This window comes from Papaver somniferum, chromosome 1 (assembly GCF_003573695.1).
Source record: "Papaver somniferum cultivar HN1 chromosome 1, ASM357369v1, whole genome shotgun sequence".
Taxonomy (NCBI): domain Eukaryota; kingdom Viridiplantae; phylum Streptophyta; class Magnoliopsida; order Ranunculales; family Papaveraceae; genus Papaver; species Papaver somniferum.
In genome coordinates, this window is record NC_039358.1 from 157,651,480 (window position 1) to 157,674,414 (window position 22,935).

Sequence of the window (22,935 nt, forward strand, 5' to 3'; positions counted from 1 at the left end):
TACATTGGGTTGGTCCACAAATAGTTAACCAATGGTTAGCCATATGAGCACTTTCATATTAACCGTATTCATCTTTCTCATAACTAGTTCAAATGACTCATAAGAACTACTTCAAGAGTTGTTCAATTGCTTAGATCTTTATACATAGACACAATTGAAAAAAAATCGGTTTGATTTACTTGAATCAATTCATGAACAACATAGCCACGGTTTGCAAAGATTGCATTCCTTATTGATTTATTGTTTAAGTTGATGAAACTACCGATTTGAGAAATATAACCAGCTTAGGTACGCGTACGGGTACGTGTACCACAGCTACCGGACTTGAGTTTGGAAACTCAGCAGAAATTTTTGGTTTGAAACTTCCGTGGGTACGCGTAAGGGTACGCATACCTAGGTGACTGGTTTTCAGTTTGCAAACTTCACAAACTACATCAGAAATTTTCGGTATGAAAACTTCCGCCAGTACGCGTACCTAACCTGTCTCTTTCACCAATACCGCATGCACACATATGCACACACTTGGTTTCCGGCACATGAATTTATACACTAATGTGCGAACACACTATATATGCTTATATCCATAGTTGGTTACGTAATCTCAACTCCACATTTCAATCATTGAAACATTCTTCTATAATGTTATAATAGTCGTTAGACAAAAAGAATCGACTACCGTCATCAAAGCTATTTTCAAGATTGAAACGTCATCATGACTTTCGTCACGGGTAAAGATGAAAATGGTTAAAGCAAAAGCTTACCAACACATATTTCGAGAAAAAGATAGGCGAGTAAACTCGGCTCGAAATAGCAAATGTGTATGTATGAAAACTATCATACTTATACGACTTTTGGCTCACGAGTAAGAGATAAAGTAGATAGAATTTTAAGTGACAGATGAGTTTAAGTCTCCACATACCTTTTGGTCGGATGAAGTTCCACTGGTTCCTTGAGTAGTTCTTCGTCTTTGTAAGATAATCTCCATGGAGTCCGGAGCTCAACTATACCTAACTATCCTAGACCGAGACTCAGTCACAACTAAACTAGAAATCAAGACATATAGTTTTGATCACTAACATTGACAAACATGCTTGAGATAGAAACGTATGCGAGTTCGACCGAGCAATGCTCTAACAATCTCCCCCTTTTTCAATTTTAGTGACAAAACTATCAATACATATGGATTAAAAAATAGATAAAACTTTGTAGCTTCTCGTACACATGCTTGATCTCCTTGGTGCTTCAACATTACTCGAAAACTTCGTCTTTTCCAAGTACTCCCATGATTCCATAGATGTTCAATTCAACATCATAGTTGTTGAAGTTCCGTAGCCATAACAATGAGAAAACAAAAGCTCTCGATCATTGTTATACAGTGTCATAGTATTATTACACAACATCAAAGTTCTTATATCACAACTTCGACCAACAATACTATGGTGATATGTATCACTCCCCCTTAGTCAATACTTTCGTATCAACATGAAAACCACTCCCCCTTACATAATGACCCGTAAAACACGTAAATCATATGTATTTGTAGTGTGAACTACATATTAGTTCTCCCCCTTTTTGTCAATAAAATTGGCAAAGGTACGAAAACGGGATCCTAATGAAATTTCCACGAAGACGCTTCAAGACCAAAGAAAAGTACATATCAACTTATTTAGATGCAATCATAAAGCCGAAGCTAAATGCATTCATCAAGGAGTTTATAAAGATACAAGATAATCCCTAAATAATTTCACATCTGCACTCCCCACAAAGATATGGAAATTAAGCGCAAGTTCAAAAGAACTCTCCCCCATTTGATGTCATTCCCGAAAGAACAACAAGAGCGACCTTACTTTTACAAGAAAATAAGGATTTTATTGGACACCAAAAACCATAATGAAATGATTTTCTATATCCAAAATTCTCAATTAAACCAACCACAAGTAAACCCATGATTAATTTAATCGGAATACACAATCAAATTAAACACAAAAGTGATCAATTTAATTGAACATGCTCGACATAAGAGAACTTACGAAGCTACGACTATTTTAACCATAAAAGAATGATTAACTCAATCGTTTTATGCTCAACACAAGAAAACCTTATGGAGCATTGCAGTATACACATAAAATATGGATCAGGGAAAGATCAATACTGCGGCGTATACAAAGATTCATTCTATTTTCATCACTATTTGCATAACGGCTTATAATAGACATAATCTTTGTTAACAAAAGATTTTAACCTATCTTCCATCAAAATTTTATATAATAGGCTTAACTTTTGTTTGTTAAAAGTTCATAGATCTTGTATCAATAGTTGCATATCGACATATAAAAGAGATAACTTTTGACATCATATGGGACAATAATAGTTCACGGACGCAAACACACATATGCCATAACATATTGCAATATATAAAACCATAAAGACTAATACTGCAATCATCATCTTCCAAATCACTTTAGAATTTAAACAAATAAATCTAAAAACATGAAGATGAAAACGTTGGACATAGCTATGTGTAATCACAATAATGGCTATTCCAAACTCTAGTTATTCTTCTAAACAAAACACGAAAATAGAAGATTTACTAGATAAATAAAAAAATAATTCAACACCAAAATAAAGAGGCACGAGAAACTACTCATCATCTTCATCTTTGGAGACCATGAAGGTGGAACGAACCTTGTCCATGTCTTCTTTAATATCGGGGTACTTGGTAGCAATCACAAGTAATTGTTCTTGAACACAACTTACTTTGGTATTCAATTTACAAACACCTTTGTAAATTTGGCGAAGAATCTTCGTAGAAGGATCACTCGAGCCATTAGTTGTGTCACACCTTTGTCTCTTGCAAGCATATTCCTTCATTCGATTGAAAGTACACGGTCGAACAAGCTTGGGGTTTCCAATGGAGTTCCCAATGGGTTCAATGGAGAAGTTGCGACAAATACCCTCAATCAAGCATGGATAGCCTAACTTCTTGTCAATGGAAGTCATGTCTAACATTTGAAAAATAATGAATCCACAAATGTCAAGACCTTTGGTTTCCATCACAAGGTAATAGACTAATTCCGCAAACTCACGACTCTAACGAGAGTTCTCAACCGTGGAAGGACAAAGGTTAGAAATACCCAATTTTCCAAAAGACTTTAGAGGAAAATCTAATTGATTAGTAGGAAATTTTCCTCCATTCCGCACAACACTTTTACCACAAAGAACTTTTGAAATGGTTTCATGTGAAGGTCTTTCATTTCTTGGTCTAGGAAGACGAAAATTACCCAAAGGGATTTTGGTAATCTTTGAAATTAATTCTCTATTCACTAGAATCCTTTCTCTATTGACCATGGTCTTGAATTCCATGCCCTCAAGAACAACATCATGAATGTTGGCATAGAAGATTCTAGTAAGAGTATCATAACCTTCACCAAGGCCATCATCTAGAAATTGATTTCAGTTTTGAACTGGGCTTTAGAGGTGTTGCTAGCGGTCTTAAAGGGGGGATGCCTATAAATACTCACTACACAAGCTCAATAGGATACGCCGTTTACAAGGAAGAAAATAGGTTTAAGTTTTCTTTCTTTTCGCTATGTTTAGATCATTATTTTCTATATCAATTTCTATGGTTTTTGAGAAAGCCATGATTTGCTAACTATTGTTAGGGTGAATTGATGAACTTGTAGGCTAGGTTATTTGTGTTTATGAACAAGAGTTTCTTTAAATCAAAATCTTTATTTTATGTTTGACTATCTCATATTGGGTGATTGTTTTTATAGATCTTTTCATGTTTTATTCCAAGTATACTACATAGGTAAGCTATAGACAACCCCGTTGAGACCTGATTGATTATATATTAATGAACATTCTTCAACTTTGTATGCCATGTATACATAGTGTTTAGGGTGTCTACCTTTAGGTCGAGATCAAACAATCTTTAGTAGATTATCGATAAATCTTAACGACATATCCTCCATGTTTAAGCAGCCAGGTGTTGCCGCTTTACATGAGTAAAATAGAGACTCTCATGATAAATCACAAGTAAACCTAGCCTATAAAGGATTCCCGGATCCTTAACCTTTTCTCATCTTGCTCGTCACTTTGATAATTTTGTTTGCATCCAATTTATTTGCTTGTTTCTTAGTATACATTTCAGAAAATCTCCTTTTGAAGTGATATTGATTAGGAAGTTGATTTTATTAGTTAGAAGTAATTTACAAACACTCCTCGTGGGAACGAACCACATTTGATGTTGTCTATATTTTTGACACTGTGCACTTGCGGATAAACAAAGTCGGTTTTCCAACCCATCAAGTTTTTGGCGCCGCTGCCGGGGAGTGGCTGCAAAGTACTCTCTGATTGATATCATTGATTTTCTAGTCATAGTTTAGGATTTGTTTTTCGTTGTTGGTTTTTTTTTTAGTTTTTCTTTTTGATTCTTCTTTTTAGTTCCTTTTCATATTTTTCTTTTAGAATTTTCTTGGAAGGAACCTCAACCACAAATAATGTATATATTTATCCCTTTTTGTTGGCATTTAACTCATCTTTTGTGCAGTAATTCTACATTTTATCCCATATTCTGTATTTTCATTGTTTTCAAGAATAAATATTTTTCTTACTTAATTTTGCATTTTTAGGTAATAAATAAAGTTTGGATGAATAGCAGAGCGGAAAAGAGCAGAAAAGTAGTGAAAAGCCGGGAGGAATTACACAAGGAAGCCGCTAAGAATGGAGCGCACGTCCAAAAAGCTAGGAATGGGCTCAAGAAGGAGGAATTGTTCTTAAAGAAGATATGGGCTTGGCATACCCAAGGCCCAAAACCCTTACCCAAACCCATTTTCTATATCCATACCCGCCTCCATTATCAGCCGTTAGATCGGATCCATCTCATCATCCAATGGTCGCTTCTTCATCGTCCATCAAAATCTGAAGTCCCTGCAAAACACCATAGTACCTAAATTCCAAGCCTTCAGATTAGATCACATTTAGATCCTACGGTCGCTTCTTTGCCTGCGCATCAAACCTCGATATTTCCGCTAAACACTACAACACCTAACTCCATCTGGCGTCGTCAATTTTGTTGTATCTCATAATCCAACGGTCTTTACATACCTCTCCATCGTAGCCGTTCGATTCAATCTATATGGGATCATCCAACGCTCTTTACTTGCTGTTCATCAAAACTCGCTACACCCGATCAACACCCTAGCAACCGAACCCTTATACCCCAAAACAAACAGCCCCCAACCCATTCTTCTCTCGAGCTCTTCTTCCCCTTCTTCCCAAAAAAGTTGCAGAGCTCTGCAACTCCATCACCTCCACCAGCTACACCTTCTTCTCGAACCACACCACCACCACAACCACCCGACAACACCTCAAACCCATCTCCCTAGCCTAGTTATTTTCCCCATCTCACAACCACTGAAACCCTAGGTTTTGGGGTGAGTAAAATAACTCGAGCTAGGGTTGCAGAGGCGTCAATTGAAGCATGAGAGAGGAGCAGGAAGGTCAGAAAAAGCATGGGTCGAGCACAGGGGAGACAAATTCAGAATTCAGTGAGTTTAGTTTGGAATTTAAAAATTAGGGTTTGCAAAATTGGGGTTTCTCAAAATTAGGGGTTTTGTTGTAAACTATAAATAGGAACTGATGTAGGATGTTAAAAGTTGTTCTTGGTTAGCCGAGATACCCCCTAATTGGGTTAATTTAATTCTCAAGGTTAATTTAATTTCACTGTTAATTTTTAGGGTTCTTCATTTGCTGCCACTGTCCAAATTTCAATTCCATACTTTATTGTTTAATTCCATGTTTAGGTTAGTTTTAATTTCAAATTCAGTTAATTTCAATTTTCAATTTTATTCTTAGTGTTTGCTGTTAATTGTCTGTGTTACTGTTAATTTTATTTTGTAAATTTTGTTAATGTTTCATTGTTTAATCTATGTTAGGATAGTTTAATTAGAATGTTGCACTGTTTAATTTCACTGTAAATGCTCCTGATTTGTGTAGTGTTAATGTACCTGTTATGTGATACATGTTTAGTGGAATGTTAGGCTAGAAACCTCAGTGCACTGATTTGATTGAGAAATGGGAGAAATTAGTGCTCATGGCAAGCTAATTCTCTTTCCATTCCATTTGTATGCTTAGGATGCATTGTTTTGATTGAGCAATGGGAGAGATTAGTGCTCATAGCAAGCTAATTCTCTTTTCATTCCATTTGTATGCCTAGAGCCACTGCCTTGGCCTTGCATTGTCACCACTGTTAGCTTCTCATCTCCCCTGCCCTTGGCTTAGGCCTTGGTTCACTTGCATTGTTCTCTGCTTGTGGTTGCTGTGTTCTGTCACCTTCTCCTAATGCTTTTGTGCTGTTGCTTTTGCCCTGTGTTGCTTCCATTGTAAATTTTCTCCATTGTCTTTGCTTCACTGCCATCTCTGTTTCTTCCTCTTGCCTTGTTCTGCTGCCTTGTCTTCCCCTTGGCCTGCTGCTTTCCTTCCACTGTTGCTGCTGTTGCTGCAGCTGGTTAAGGCCTAAGTCCTACTGCTGCTGCTGCTTCCTCTTCAAAGCTCAAGTTCAGTCCACTAAAGGCCTAGTTCTCAGTTCAAGACCAAGCCCAGGTTTGAACCAAAAGTTGAAGCCCACTGTCCATTGTTTGTACAAACTGAAGCCCAGTTCATTAAGACTCAAAGCCCAGTTCATTAAGGCCCAGCCACAGTTTAGGTTAAGGCTCAAAGCCCAATTCAGTCAACTGTGGGCTCAATCCAAAAGCCTGAACTCAATCAAAGGCCCAAAGCCTAGTGCATTTCAAGACCAACTGAGCCCAAGCTCAGTTCATTTCATTGTTAAAAACAAACCCATTAGACCCAATTTACTCAAAGGGTATTCAAAGCCCAACAATAGACATTTAGAGCCCAAAATAGCTAGAAACTACAAAACACACCCAGTCTCTGTGGATCGACCCGTACTTGCACGAGCTACAACCGACGACCGTGCACTTGCGGTATTACTGTAGGCCCGTTTCATTTCGCTTCAATTTTAGACGCTTTCCCGGGCCCACCAAGTTTTTGGCGCCGCTGCCGGGGATTGTTTTGCATTTAAATATAATATCTTTGAGGCCCACCAATTGTTTTTATAGATCTTTTCATGTTTTATTCCAAGTATACTACATAGGTAAGCTATAGACAACCCCGTTGAGACCTGATTGATTATATATTAATGAACATTCTTCAACTTTGTATGCCATGTATACATAGTGTTTAGGGTGTCTACCTTTAGGTCGAGATCAAACAATCTTTAGTAGATTATCGATAAATCTTAACGACATATCCTCCATGTTTAAGCAGCCAGGTGTTGCCGCTTTACATGAGTAAAATAGAGACTCTCATGATAAATCACAAGTAAACCTAGCCTATAAAGGATTCCCGGATCCTTAACCTTTTCTCATCTTGCTCGTCACTTTGATAATTTTGTTTGCATCCAATTTATTTGCTTGTTTCTTAGTATACATTTCAGAAAATCTCCTTTTGAAGTGATATTGATTAGGAAGTTGATTTTATTAGTTAGAAGTAATTTACAAACACTCCTCGTGGGAACGAACCACATTTGATGTTGTCTATATTTTTGACACTGTGCACTTGCGGATAAACAAAGTCGGTTTTCCAACCCATCAAGTTTTTGGCGCCGCTGCCGGGGAGTGGCTGCAAAGTACTCTCTGATTGATATCATTGATTTTCTAGTCATAGTTTAGGATTTGTTTTTCGTTGTTGGTTTTTTTTTTAGTTTTTCTTTTTGATTCTTCTTTTTAGTTCCTTTTCATATTTTTCTTTTAGAATTTTCTTGGAAGGAACCTCAACCACAAATAATGTATATATTTATCCCTTTTTGTTGGCATTTAACTCATCTTTTGTGCAGTAATTCTACATTTTATCCCATATTCTGTATTTTCATTGTTTTCAAGAATAAATATTTTTCTTACTTAATTTTGCATTTTTAGGTAATAAATAAAGTTTGGATGAATAGCAGAGCGGAAAAGAGCAGAAAAGTAGTGAAAAGCCGGGAGGAATTACACAAGGAAGCCGCTAAGAATGGAGCGCACGTCCAAAAAGCTAGGAATGGGCTCAAGAAGGAGGAATTGTTCTTAAAGAAGATATGGGCTTGGCATACCCAAGGCCCAAAACCCTTACCCAAACCCATTTTCTATATCCATACCCGCCTCCATTATCAGCCGTTAGATCGGATCCATCTCATCATCCAATGGTCGCTTCTTCATCGTCCATCAAAATCTGAAGTCCCTGCAAAACACCATAGTACCTAAATTCCAAGCCTTCAGATTAGATCACATTTAGATCCTACGGTCGCTTCTTTGCCTGCGCATCAAACCTCGATATTTCCGCTAAACACTACAACACCTAACTCCATCTGGCGTCGTCAATTTTGTTGTATCTCATAATCCAACGGTCTTTACATACCTCTCCATCGTAGCCGTTCGATTCAATCTATATGGGATCATCCAACGCTCTTTACTTGCTGTTCATCAAAACTCGCTACACCCGATCAACACCCTAGCAACCGAACCCTTATACCCCAAAACAAACAGCCCCCAACCCATTCTTCTCTCGAGCTCTTCTTCCCCTTCTTCCCAAAAAAGTTGCAGAGCTCTGCAACTCCATCACCTCCACCAGCTACACCTTCTTCTCGAACCACACCACCACCACAACCACCCGACAACACCTCAAACCCATCTCCCTAGCCTAGTTATTTTCCCCATCTCACAACCACTGAAACCCTAGGTTTTGGGGTGAGTAAAATAACTCGAGCTAGGGTTGCAGAGGCGTCAATTGAAGCATGAGAGAGGAGCAGGAAGGTCAGAAAAAGCATGGGTCGAGCACAGGGGAGACAAATTCAGAATTCAGTGAGTTTAGTTTGGAATTTAAAAATTAGGGTTTGCAAAATTGGGGTTTCTCAAAATTAGGGGTTTTGTTGTAAACTATAAATAGGAACTGATGTAGGATGTTAAAAGTTGTTCTTGGTTAGCCGAGATACCCCCTAATTGGGTTAATTTAATTCTCAAGGTTAATTTAATTTCACTGTTAATTTTTAGGGTTCTTCATTTGCTGCCACTGTCCAAATTTCAATTCCATACTTTATTGTTTAATTCCATGTTTAGGTTAGTTTTAATTTCAAATTCAGTTAATTTCAATTTTCAATTTTATTCTTAGTGTTTGCTGTTAATTGTCTGTGTTACTGTTAATTTTATTTTGTAAATTTTGTTAATGTTTCATTGTTTAATCTATGTTAGGATAGTTTAATTAGAATGTTGCACTGTTTAATTTCACTGTAAATGCTCCTGATTTGTGTAGTGTTAATGTACCTGTTATGTGATACATGTTTAGTGGAATGTTAGGCTAGAAACCTCAGTGCACTGATTTGATTGAGAAATGGGAGAAATTAGTGCTCATGGCAAGCTAATTCTCTTTCCATTCCATTTGTATGCTTAGGATGCATTGTTTTGATTGAGCAATGGGAGAGATTAGTGCTCATAGCAAGCTAATTCTCTTTTCATTCCATTTGTATGCCTAGAGCCACTGCCTTGGCCTTGCATTGTCACCACTGTTAGCTTCTCATCTCCCCTGCCCTTGGCTTAGGCCTTGGTTCACTTGCATTGTTCTCTGCTTGTGGTTGCTGTGTTCTGTCACCTTCTCCTAATGCTTTTGTGCTGTTGCTTTTGCCCTGTGTTGCTTCCATTGTAAATTTTCTCCATTGTCTTTGCTTCACTGCCATCTCTGTTTTCTTCCTCTTGCCTTGTTCTGCTGCCTTGTCTTCCCCTTGGCCTGCTGCTTTCCTTCCACTGTTGCTGCTGTTGCTGCAGCTGGTTAAGGCCTAAGTCCTACTGCTGCTGCTGCTTCCTCTTCAAAGCTCAAGTTCAGTCCACTAAAGGCCTAGTTCTCAGTTCAAGACCAAGCCCAGGTTTGAACCAAAAGTTGAAGCCCACTGTCCATTGTTTGTACAAACTGAAGCCCAGTTCATTAAGACTCAAAGCCCAGTTCATTAAGGCCCAGCCACAGTTTAGGTTAAGGCTCAAAGCCCAATTCAGTCAACTGTGGGCTCAATCCAAAAGCCTGAACTCAATCAAAGGCCCAAAGCCTAGTGCATTTCAAGACCAACTGAGCCCAAGCTCAGTTCATTTCATTGTTAAAAACAAACCCATTAGACCCAATTTACTCAAAGGGTATTCAAAGCCCAACAATAGACATTTAGAGCCCAAAATAGCTAGAAACTACAAAACACACCCAGTCTCTGTGGATCGACCCGTACTTGCACGAGCTACAACCGACGACCGTGCACTTGCGGTATTACTGTAGGCCCGTTTCATTTCGCTTCAATTTTAGACGCTTTCCCGGGCCCACCAAGTTTTTGGCGCCGCTGCCGGGGATTGTTTTGCATTTAAATATAATATCTTTGAGGCCCACCAATTGTTTTTATAGATCTTTTCATGTTTTATTCCAAGTATACTACATAGGTAAGCTATAGACAACCCCGTTGAGACCTGATTGATTATATATTAATGAACATTCTTCAACTTTGTATGCCATGTATACATAGTGTTTAGGGTGTCTACCTTTAGGTCGAGATCAAACAATCTTTAGTAGATTATCGATAAATCTTAACGACATATCCTCCATGTTTAAGCAGCCAGGTGTTGCCGCTTTACATGAGTAAAAATAGAGACTCTCATGATAAATCACAAGTAAACCTAGCCTATAAAGGATTCCCGGATCCTTAACCTTTTCTCATCTTGCTCGTCACTTTGATAATTTTGTTTGCATCCAATTTATTTGCTTGTTTCTTAGTATACATTTCAAAAATCTCCTTTTGAAGTGATATTGATTAGGAAGTTGATTTTATTAGTTAGAAGTAATTTACAAACACTCCTCGTGGGAACGAACCACATTTGATGTTGTCTATATTTTTGACACTGTGCACTTGCGGATAAACAAAGTCGGTTTTCCAACCCATCAAGTTTTTGGCGCCGCTGCCGGGGAGTGGCTGCAAAGTACTCTCTGATTGATATCATTGATTTTCTAGTCATAGTTTAGGATTTGTTTTTCGTTGTTGGTTTTTTTTTAGTTTTTCTTTTTGATTCTTCTTTTTAGTTCCTTTTCATATTTTTCTTTTAGAATTTTCTTGGAAGGAACCTCAACCACAAATAATGTATATATTTATCCCTTTTTGTTGGCATTTAACTCATCTTTTGTGCAGTAATTCTACATTTTATCCCATATTCTGTATTTTCATTGTTTTCAAGAATAAATATTTTTCTTACTTAATTTTGCATTTTTAGGTAATAAATAAAGTTTGGATGAATAGCAGAGCGGAAAAGAGCAGAAAAGTAGTGAAAAGCCGGGAGGAATTACACAAGGAAGCCGCTAAGAATGGAGCGCACGTCCAAAAAGCTAGGAATGGGCTCAAGAAGGAGGAATTGTTCTTAAAGAAGATATGGGCTTGGCATACCCAAGGCCCAAAACCCTTACCCAAACCCATTTTCTATATCCATACCCGCCTCCATTATCAGCCGTTAGATCGGATCCATCTCATCATCCAATGGTCGCTTCTTCATCGTCCATCAAAATCTGAAGTCCCTGCAAAACACCATAGTACCTAAATTCCAAGCCTTCAGATTAGATCACATTTAGATCCTACGGTCGCTTCTTTGCCTGCGCATCAAACCTCGATATTTCCGCTAAACACTACAACACCTAACTCCATCTGGCGTCGTCAATTTTGTTGTATCTCATAATCCAACGGTCTTTACATACCTCTCCATCGTAGCCGTTCGATTCAATCTATATGGGATCATCCAACGCTCTTTACTTGCTGTTCATCAAAACTCGCTACACCCGATCAATCAACACCCTAGCAACCGAACCCTTATACCCCAAAACAAACAGCCCCCAACCCATTCTTCTCTCGAGCTCTTCTTCCCCTTCTTCCCAAAAAGTTGCAGAGCTCTGCAACTCCATCACCTCCACCAGCTACACCTTCTTCTCTCGAACCCACCACCACCACAACCACCCGACAACACACCTCAAACCCATCTCCCTAGCCTAGTTATTTTCCCCATCTCACAACCACTGAAACCCTAGGTTTTGGGGTGAGTAAAATAACTCGAGCTAGGGTTGCAGAGGCGTCAATTGAAGCATGAGAGAGGAGCAGGAAGGTCAGAAAAAGCATGGGTCGAGCACAGGGGAGACAAATTCAGAATTCAGTGAGTTTAGTTTGGAATTTAAAAATTAGGGTTTGCAAAATTGGGGTTTCTCAAAATTAGGGGTTTTGTTGTAAACTATAAATAGGAACTGATGTAGGATGTTAAAAGTTGTTCTTGGTTAGCCGAGATACCCCCTAATTGGGTTAATTTAATTCTCAAGGTTAATTTAATTTCACTGTTAATTTTTAGGGTTCTTCATTTGCTGCCACTGTCCAAATTTCAATTCCATACTTTATTGTTTAATTCCATGTTTAGGTTTAGTTTTAATTTCAAATTCAGTTAATTTCAATTTTCAATTTTATTCTTAGTGTTTGCTGTTAATTGTCTGTGTTACTGTTAATTTTATTTTGTAAATTTTGTTAATGTTTCATTGTTTAATCTATGTTAGGATAGTTTAATTAGAATGTTGCACTGTTTAATTTCACTGTAAATGCTCCTGATTTGTAGTGTTAATGTACCTGTTATGTGATACATGTTTAGTGGAATGTTAGGCTAGAAACCTCAGTGCACTGATTTGATTGAGAAATGGGAGAAATTAGTGCTCATGGCAAGCTAATTCTCTTTCCATTCCATTTGTATGCTTAGGATGCATTGTTTTGATTGAGCAATGGGAGAGATTAGTGCTCATAGCAAGCTAATTCTCTTTTCATTCCATTTGTATGCCTAGAGCCACTGCCTTGGCCTTGCATTGTCACCACTGTTAGCTTCTCATCTCCCCTGCCCTTGGCTTAGGCCTTGGTTCACTTGCATTGTTCTCTGCTTGTGGTTGCTGTGTTCTGTCACCTTCTCCTAATGCTTTTGTGCTGTTGCTTTTGCCCTGTGTTGCTTCCATTGTAAATTTTCTCCATTGTCTTTGCTTCACTGCCATCTCTGTTTTCTTCCTCTTGCCTTGTTCTGCTGCCTTGTCTTCCCCTTGGCCTGCTGCTTTCCTTCCACTGTTGCTGCTGTTGCTGCAGCTGGTTAAGGCCTAAGTCCTACTGCTGCTGCTGCTTCCTCTTCAAAGCTCAAGTTCAGTCCACTAAAGGCCTAGTTCTCAGTTCAAGACCAAGCCCAGGTTTGAACCAAAAGTTGAAGCCCACTGTCCATTGTTTGTACAAACTGAAGCCCAGTTCATTAAGACTCAAAGCCCAGTTCATTAAGGCCCAGCCACAGTTTAGGTTAAGGCTCAAAGCCCAATTCAGTCAACTGTGGGCTCAATCCAAAAGCCTGAACTCAATCAAAGGCCCAAAGCCTAGTGCATTTCAAGACCAACTGAGCCCAAGCTCAGTTCATTTCATTGTTAAAAACAAACCCATTAGACCCAATTTACTCAAAGGGTATTCAAAGCCCAACAATAGACATTTAGAGCCCAAAATAGCTAGAAACTACAAAACACACCCAGTCTCTGTGGATCGACCCGTACTTGCACGAGCTACAACCGACGACCGTGCACTTGCGGTATTACTGTAGGCCCGTTTCATTTCGCTTCAATTTTAGACGCTTTCCCGGGCCCACCAAGTTTTTGGCGCCGCTGCCGGGGATTGTTTTGCATTTAAATATAATATCTTTGAGGCCCACCAATTGTTTTTATAGATCTTTTCATGTTTTATTCCAAGTATACTACATAGGTAAGCTATAGACAACCCCGTTGAGACCTGATTGATTATATATTAATGAACATTCTTCAACTTTGTATGCCATGTATACATAGTGTTTAGGGTGTCTACCTTTAGGTCGAGATCAAACAATCTTTAGTAGATTATCGATAAATCTTAACGACATATCCTCCATGTTTAAGCAGCCAGGTGTTGCCGCTTTACATGAGTAAAATAGAGACTCTCATGATAAATCACAAGTAAACCTAGCCTATAAAGGATTCCCGGATCCTTAACCTTTTCTCATCTTGCTCGTCACTTTGATAATTTTGTTTGCATCCAATTTATTTGCTTGTTTCTTAGTATACATTTCAGAAAATCTCCTTTTGAAGTGATATTGATTAGGAAGTTGATTTTATTAGTTAGAAGTAATTTACAAACACTCCTCGTGGGAACGAACCACATTTGATGTTGTCTATATTTTTGACACTGTGCACTTGCGGATAAACAAAGTCGGTTTTCCAACCCATCAAGTTTTTGGCGCCGCTGCCGGGGAGTGGCTGCAAAGTACTCTCTGATTGATATCATTGATTTTCTAGTCATAGTTTAGGATTTGTTTTTCGTTGTTGGTTTTTTTTTTTAGTTTTTCTTTTTGATTCTTCTTTTTAGTTCCTTTTCATATTTTTCTTTTAGAATTTTCTTGGAAGGAACCTCAAGCTCGTCAACGCTATTTGACTAGTCTAGAGATGATCAAGATACGTTTTAGCCGCTAATGATTATTTTAGTTAATATAGATTTTTATTAATAGAAATTAATCTAACAACGATCTAGATACGAAACTAGTACCGCTGGATAGATCTCGAAAAGTTAGCTGAAATTGTCTACTCGAGCGTGTCATTCGGATACCGAACGAAGAAGAAATTATCGGAATAGTGAGAAGGACAAAATAGTTTTTCTTGCCATTGGACCGACCCGGCCGCCCTTATCCATTCTACTGGGTGTCCCAGTAAATATCCTTGGTCTTATTTCAAAACCATTCGATAGAGAAAATCATTTTCTCTTCTAGTCTTCTTCTTCATCTTCTTCTTCTTCTTCTTCTCTCTTCTTCTTTCTTCTCCTCCCGCTTTCTTTCTATGTTCTTCTTCTCCGGCTGATTTCTGTGCTTGCAATTGAGAGAATCAATTGATGATGTCATATAGATGATGAGGGAGGTGTTTTTGTTATGAATCATGAAGAAGGAGTGATGGATTGAAGAGAATTAGAAGTTGGGGTTCTGTGGGTTGAAGATGAACTGATTTAATTAGATAAAAAAAGATTAAAATATGGGTTTCAATGAATCTGATGTGAAGTGTAAGGTTATGGGGTTGATTCCGAAGAAGAGCATTTATTCGACAGATTGAGGAAATTAGGGTTTGTAATAATTTCCGAAGAAGATTTGGAAGATGAAATTGAAGGATGGGTTTTGAAGATGATGAGGTGAATAAGAAGTTAGTGATGTTAATTTGAAGATTCAGTTACGGTGAAGGTAAGATTTGAGGAATTAGGGTTTCTGCTCTTCCCCAGACTAGAATTAGGGTTTGTAGATCGAATTGTATATTTGTATGGATTTGATAAGTAAACTAAGTTGTTGGTGGATGAAGAATAACTGGGTTGTGGCTTAATTGAAGATGTGAAGTGTTTTGTTGGAAGATCAGTGAGTTAGGGTTCTAAAGAGGATTGAGAAATAATTGGGGTTTATGGTGTTGGTGTTGTGAAACGAGTTGAACTGTTGAGGAACTGAATGGAGTTAAAGTAAGAAGAATTGGATTCAATTGCTCGACCTGGACCATCCTGAGGTAATTGTTTCTCTCAGTTGATTCAATATGGTTATTCAGTTCATTATTTTTTTATGGGTGATTGATTATTGATTTGTAAAAGGTGGTATTAAGAATTGATAATGAAATGGTTGAGCTGAGTTAACTGTGGTGGTGTTGTAAGGTGCGGGGGTATGTGTAGATGAATATTTTTCTAAATTAGTAACTTTGTGTGGTGTTGAGCTGAGATGCAGCTGTAAATTATGGAACTGGTGGGGAAGATTGTAATTGTGCTAACTTGGGTTGCAGAGTGGATGTGTGAGTGATATCTGTATGAAGTAGTCTTATGGATATAGTAGGGGGGTGAGTGTAGTAAGTTAGTGTTACAGATGGTGGTGAACTGAATATGGGTTGCAGATGGAATGAGATGGTGTTGGTGCTGAGTTAAGTATGACCTGCAGATGGTTTTGTGGGTTGCAACTGCAATTCAAGTTGCATGTGATGATACGGGTCATGTGAGGTGGAATGGATTGTAATGAAGGTGATGTGTAAATGGAATTGGGGTCATGATGGTGGTGTGTTAAGACCGATATTTGAGTATAGTTAAGTTAAAGATGAATGTTAGGATTTTGGAGAGGTTAATGATATTGATTTGGCAGTGTTAAGATAGGATGTGTAAGGTGGAGTAAGTTGTAGTACTGTTATGGCAGTGATTTTAGTGAAAGCCTGCAATGCAGATCAAGGTAAAGCTTAGATTATTGTTGTATTGAAATTATAGAATTCTGTTTGAATGGATTGTTTGTGTACGGATTAAATGATTAGAATCAGGATGGTTGTGTTCTTATAGCTACAATAGAATTAGGCTCATTGGTCATCCTAGTCAGTTTAGCTGACTCAATGTGTTTAGCTGACTTAATGTATCTGACTGAGTTAACTCAGTAACCAGATCTGACCAGACTTAGACTCAGTGGACCTTGACCGATTTGACTAGTGGACCCTTGACTTTGACTTGACGTGAACTGTTAGTTGACCCTTTTGACTATCAGTGACCGTTAGTTGACTCAGATGGACTGGACCTTAGTGATTGGGCTGGTTAGTGGACTTGGGCTTAGGATAAGTTTTCCTATAATTGAAGAAATGGACCTTTGTGGTTTGAATTAGCCTTTAGTTTCTTCTACAAAGTTGTAGATATTCATAGAGTTAGCTAATGGACTTTAGAACCAATCTAATTGAATTAGCAAACCTTAGCTATGCTAAAGATAGAGAATGAAAAGGTGTAAGTCATAAATGGGATTAAAATCATTAATTAGACTTGTATGAGCCTTTTTGGATAGATTCTTAGAGTTCTTGTGTGATTAACAGTTAGTCTTTATTAACAACGATCGATTCAAAGGATGAACCAGTGGATCGTGGATCTCGAGTAGGAGAGGCTTGTCATCAAAAGAGGTGGGAACTATGTAACCTTCTTGTAATCATTAAGCTTTCTTTTATCTGCGAGCATGATGAGTCTTTACTATCCGAGTGCATGATTGCATGTACTTTGATGTTTTATTCCTGTATCTTTGAGTATGTTATTTACGTTGTATCTGTATGTACGATGGTTACTATGAATATGTTTGTTTGTGATATGCATTGTAAGATTTCCTCGCGAGGAGTGTCTGTGTTTTCCCCACGGCTCCTTTCTAAGTTAAGTAAGACGGATGCTCTTCCGTCGACAATATTATTTAGGAGGGAGGATGCTCTTCTGTTTGAATATTATATCTTTTAATTCTATTTCCTTAAGAAAGTATGGCAGATGCTCTTCCGTTTTAATATTACTTAGTAGGGCGGATGCTCTTCCTTTTGAATATTATATCCTTTTAATTTATTGTCTTAAGATAGTATGGCAGATGCTCTTCCGTTTTGATATTACTTAGTATGGCGGATTCCCTTCCGTCTTAATATTATATATACTATCTTATTTGGGGGAAATCATTCGTGCGCATATTATACTTGTTTAACTAACTTTCTGATCTTGATGGTAATATTCTGAATCATGGTTTGTATGGGCACTCTATGTGGATGATGTTATTATTATTGATTAGGATTGTTCTCGCGTCGTCTTCTCCAATGAGTTTGGCGAGGTTAGGATAATAATTGCTTCTTGTTGCATGAATTGCGGAAGGCTTAGATTCATTACTCTTCCTTTCAGTTACTGTTTATCTTTAGAACTGAAAAACATGTTAGTGATTTCATGAGAGTTATTTGTTTCCATTGGGCATCCCTTTGGGATGATGTGCTTACTCGTTCCCACTTCAGTTTCAGTAATCAGATTGGAGTGCGCCAAGATATCCGTTTTCGCAGCTTAGTGTTGTAATCGATCTAGTGTTGTCGTGTATCGTTCATTATTCTATAAAACAACATATTTATTTAATCATATAACATAAGAGACATTTCAAGTATACTGTATCAGATAGTTTGCTTTTGTTTGTTAGCACTTTATGTGAGTATGGTTCTTAAGATCGATAATCTGGATTGGATGCCTATATTAGATTTTAATCCTATTAGCTAAGCAGGTTTAGTATTTGGGGCGTCACATTTCTTTTCAGGTACTCTTGTTGCTGCGATGACATTTTACCGAGAGGATGTGTCCAGGCCTCTCGGAGAATACATGTATGGACCACAATATCAGGAGATTTAGGAACAAAATCGTCTCAGGTATGGAAATCCTTATTCGCATTACTACGAAACTGATGATTATTCACATGAGTACCTGTGGATGGGGGAAAACGATTTGCTGGTTTTTACGGAATTGAAGAGTCGACCGTGTGGAGACTCCTTGAACCGAGCGAAATGTTGAACCTCACACAGATGCACTGCAAGAAGGGAGTGCTTTAAGTTCGAGAGATCAATCTGTAAGACCCCGGCCTAAACCAAGAACAATGGCCGTTCCAGAGTCAATTCGGTCACAAGAGAGGATGGGTTGATCTGTAAGAGGGAAGCTGAGAAATGCGTGAGATGAATGGTGATCTGAGATTGTAGGTGTGTTGTGAACTCAGCGTGAAAATGCTCTGAATGATTGAATTTTTCTCAATTGAGAGTAATTTCTGTGAGTTCGTGTAGACGACAGATTGTCTGTATGAACTTTGATGAGAAATTGCTCTTTTTTGGCGAAATGTTGTTCGAATGTTCGAAAACTGTGGTTCTTTAAATCAGGATCCAGAGACATTTTATAGTGCCGGAGTTGAAAACACCATGATCCCATGAAGTGTGACAGTTGCTGGAATCAGAGAATGGGAAATGGGGAAATCGTGTTAAAACCAATTACTCATCGTGCGGAGACTTGGTTAACTTTCCACCCACTACTTTGCTGATTCGTCCAACTGATTGCACGACTTGCTCACATTCTCATCGTGGGTGAACACACGTGTTGTAGACCGCCAGACCAAAACCCTAGTTAATATCCCCCCATGTGACACGATTGAAATCTCGTGATTGTGGAGTCAGTTGCTGACTTTATGGGACGATGAGTCCATGTAGCGCTGAGTCGAACATGATTAGCAAATGTTATGAAACTCATGAGTTTAACGTGTCTGCTGGGACAAGGTATCATTATAACCTAAGACGAGCAAAACTGTGTTGCTAGATTGTTGAATATTGAAAGTTGAACCAATATTCTTTGATTTGAGGAAATATTGCTAATCTGAGCGAATATTGATAATTGAGTAAATATTGCCGGTTCGAGCGAATATTGCTAGTTCGAGCAAATATTGCTAGTTTGAAAAAATATTGTTCTTTTGATGAATTGTTGGTAGCTGAACCAAATAAAATATTAATTTAAGTTACTGACTGCTGAGTCGAGCAAAATAAATATGAATGTTAATCATGGAATCAACATAAAATTATCAGAGTGTTCGAATCTACTCAGAATCACGTTTCTGCAAAGCTCTGGATTCAAAACCCTAATTTTACCGAGATAATGATTTATTGCAAATCACATGAAACCGACTACATGGGATGACGGGTTCACCATATAACACCTAGATGCTCGAATGAGCAAAACACCAAAGTCTCTTGAGGACCAGTTGGTGAAAGAATGATTAAATGCTGGTTCAATCATTTACTGAAATAATGCTCGTGTGAGCGACAAATCATAAAACCTGTTTTATGGAAAATATGAGGGACCGGCCAAGAGGTCATGAGACCGGATCTTGGTGGCCGTGGGACCAGTAGATGGTCGTTTGAGCGAACATCCAATTGTTTGGAAAGAGTTCGAACCTAATATGAGCAACTGAGCAAATAGGTTAAAATCATTAAAGCACGCGGGACGAGATGTTTGCAAGCCTCAGGGTCACCCTTGGTCGGTCAAGAGGATATGCCCGTGCCACCATGATGTTCGTGCTTCAGTCTTGAGAATTTTGATACTTTCTGATGCACGTTTGAGCAACATTTGGAGAAAATATGCAAAATCCATGGTTTTGCTGAAACCGGCAAAAATACATGAGATGATGGAAATAATAAATAAACATGAAATCACAAGGTGTGGGACCGGCCACGGCTAGGGCATGGTCGGTCGGATGACACGCGGTCCCACATGCTTTCCCTAGTTTTATGTGATTTCATGTATTTTTCTTTGATTTTAAGGGAAATTCCATGAAACTGGAGAGTTTGACGAAATTAGGGAACTTCCATGAGATTAGAGACATAAATTAAAATATAAAATAGGGAATGAGAGTGTGGGACAGGCAATGGCTGTGGCATGGCCGTCCGTCCTATTGGCGCAGGTCCCAAGACACTCTTCCCAATTTTATGTAATTTTGATGATTTTAGATAACTTTTCATAAAATCAAAGGGATTTGTTAAAAACCAAGATATTTTGTTGAAATCAGGGAGTTTTCATGAAATCAGGAAAACAAACACCAAATAATAATAAAATAGTGGGCGTGTGGGACCGGCTAGGGCATGGACGGCCGGCTAGAGCCCGGTTCCACAAGTTTTCCTAATTTTTTAATATTTTTCATGATTTTAGAGAAAATACATGAAATTAGGTAATTTTAGGGAAAATTCATAAAATCAAGGAATTTTCATAATTTGAGAAAGAATAATAAAATAATGGGATGTGAGGTGTGGGACTAGCCACGGCCAAGGCATGCGGCCGGCCAGCGGTCCCGCGACACCTTTCCCTAATTTTATTATTTTTGATAAATTCATGTGATAAAACACATGAAATTAGGTAATTTTCATGATTTTAGGGAAAATTCATAAAATTAAGGAATTTTCATAATTTGAGAAAGAATAATAAAATAGTAGGACGTGAGGTGTGGGACCGGCCATGACCAAGGCATGCGGCCGGCCGGCGGTCCCGTGACACCTTTCCCTAATTTTATTATTTTTAATAAAATCATGTGATTTGGATAAAATACATGAATTTAGGTAATTTTCATGATTTTAGGAAAAATTCATAAAATCAAGGAATTTTCATAATTTGAGAGAAATAATAAAATAATGGAGACGTGAGGTGTGGGACCGGTCACGGCCAAGACATGGCCGGCTGGTGCTTGGTCCCGCGACACCTTTCTCTAATTTTATTATTTTTTGATAAAATCATGTGATTTAGATAATTTCTTTGAAATAAACGAATTTTGCTCGAACGAGAGGATTTTCATGAGATCGTGAAAATAATAAAAAGATGATAAAATATAAAATTGGGCGCGAGACTGGTTACGACATGACTGGCCGGCTGGTGAGCCTAGTCCCCTGGCGCTTTTGCTTAATATTTTATTATTATTATTTTCCCTCCCTATTTTGCATAGGTTCCTCATTCGTTCGTATTTTTGAAATGCTCGTTCGTGCATTCAAAATGCTGGTCGGTGCATTATCTACTAATTACACTTGCACCATTTTCGTCAGGCTTATTCGATGCTCAGATGCCTGTTTCGTCGGATATTTATTACTAACCTGTGGAATTCTGCTGGGAAGAACCACAGATTGAAGTAACGAAATATAACGAGGAATCGTAGAATATTGCTGGATATTCTGGCGATTAATTGACGACTCGTAGAATATTGCTGGATATTTAGACGATTTGAGATAATTAATTGTTGACTCTACACTAGAAGGGCTTCCTGTCTAGGAGCATTAATTATCTGCGGGTTGAGCAATATGAACTTGCTGGAGTGTCATATTCCTCTTGCATAGTCGGGGAAACCCTGGTTACATCCCGAAGACGTTGTCGCTCTATACTAGCAGACATGCTGTCTAGGAGCCGACCAATCTTTCGATTCTATACAGTATGGGATGTGACGTGGCCTCAGCTGAGAGACTACACATCTTCATCTTCTCCGAGAGACTTTCTCCATCAGAGGTGGCATGAGCTTTCATGCATAGAGACATGAGTCTCGATACTCATCCGATTGCAGGATCTGGAGTAATTACTGAAATTGCTCAGTTTTCATAAGATATGCCGCGGTCTCAGCTGAGAGACTACACATCTACACGTACTCTGAGAGATATCCTTCTCAGTCAGAGATTTATGGCATGAGATTTCACGCTTTAATGAGAGACATGAGCCTCAATACTCATCCGGTTTCCGAATCTGGAGTATAGTTTTACAATTCTACCCTTTTTCGAAAATCCACCATCTACATTAAGTCCCCTGCTTAGTGAGTAACAGTCATGTTTCTCAGTCAGCATTGAATGGTGATTTTCCAGGTATAAATAAAAATAAGTAATTGAACTTGGTCATAAGACAAGATATTACCGGATTTCGACTGAATGAGCAAACCATGGTTTGAGCGGAAACCTTTGTGGCATAATAGAGCGTCATCCAGTGAACATAAAACCGTGTAGAACCGCTGGTTCGATGGTGGAACCTTGGTTGGGTTAGGATTCACGGGTCGGACCCAAAAGGGAAATCCTTATGGAATTAGGTTTTGGAAATAAAATTAGGTATAAAAGGTATTAATTCTCTCTATTTTTTTTTCCACGGCCGACCACCATCATCTCTTCCTCCCTCTCCTCACGTCCAGCAGAGAACATGAGGTTTCGCCGGCGCACCACCAGCTGCCGAACGGAGCTAGCACCGTCCGGCCAACTTCCGGCCAGCGCCGACCAGGTACGCGGCTAAATTTTTTTTTTGTTGATTTCATGAGTTGTTCATGTTTTGATCATGTTGAAATTCTGTACATGTGTATAAATTAGCGTGAGTTTTGTAGGAAAACCCTTGTTTTATCAAACGTATGTTCGTTCGATCGTTAGTTTTGAAAACTAAATAAAACCCTGATTTATGAGGGATTTTTTTTATATGTGGACTTAGGTCCAGTGATAAAACTTAGT

General features: G+C 38.4%; 1 long non-coding RNA gene across 2 annotated transcripts; it reads left to right on the top strand.

Moving 5' to 3' along the window:
- Positions 1-14,908: 14,908 nt before the first annotated feature.
- LOC113305405 lies at positions 14,909-22,701 on the top strand. 2 transcript variants are annotated; one of them, XR_003338497.1, is made up of 4 exons: positions 14,909-16,364; positions 16,984-17,067; positions 18,210-18,318; positions 22,632-22,701. It is a non-coding gene; the product is annotated as an uncharacterized LOC113305405 (long non-coding RNA). The 2 variants fall into 2 exon arrangements; XR_003338496.1 differs by lacking the exon at positions 22,632-22,701 and having other exon boundaries at positions 18,210-18,346.
- The last annotated feature ends 234 nt before the right edge of the window (positions 22,702-22,935 follow it).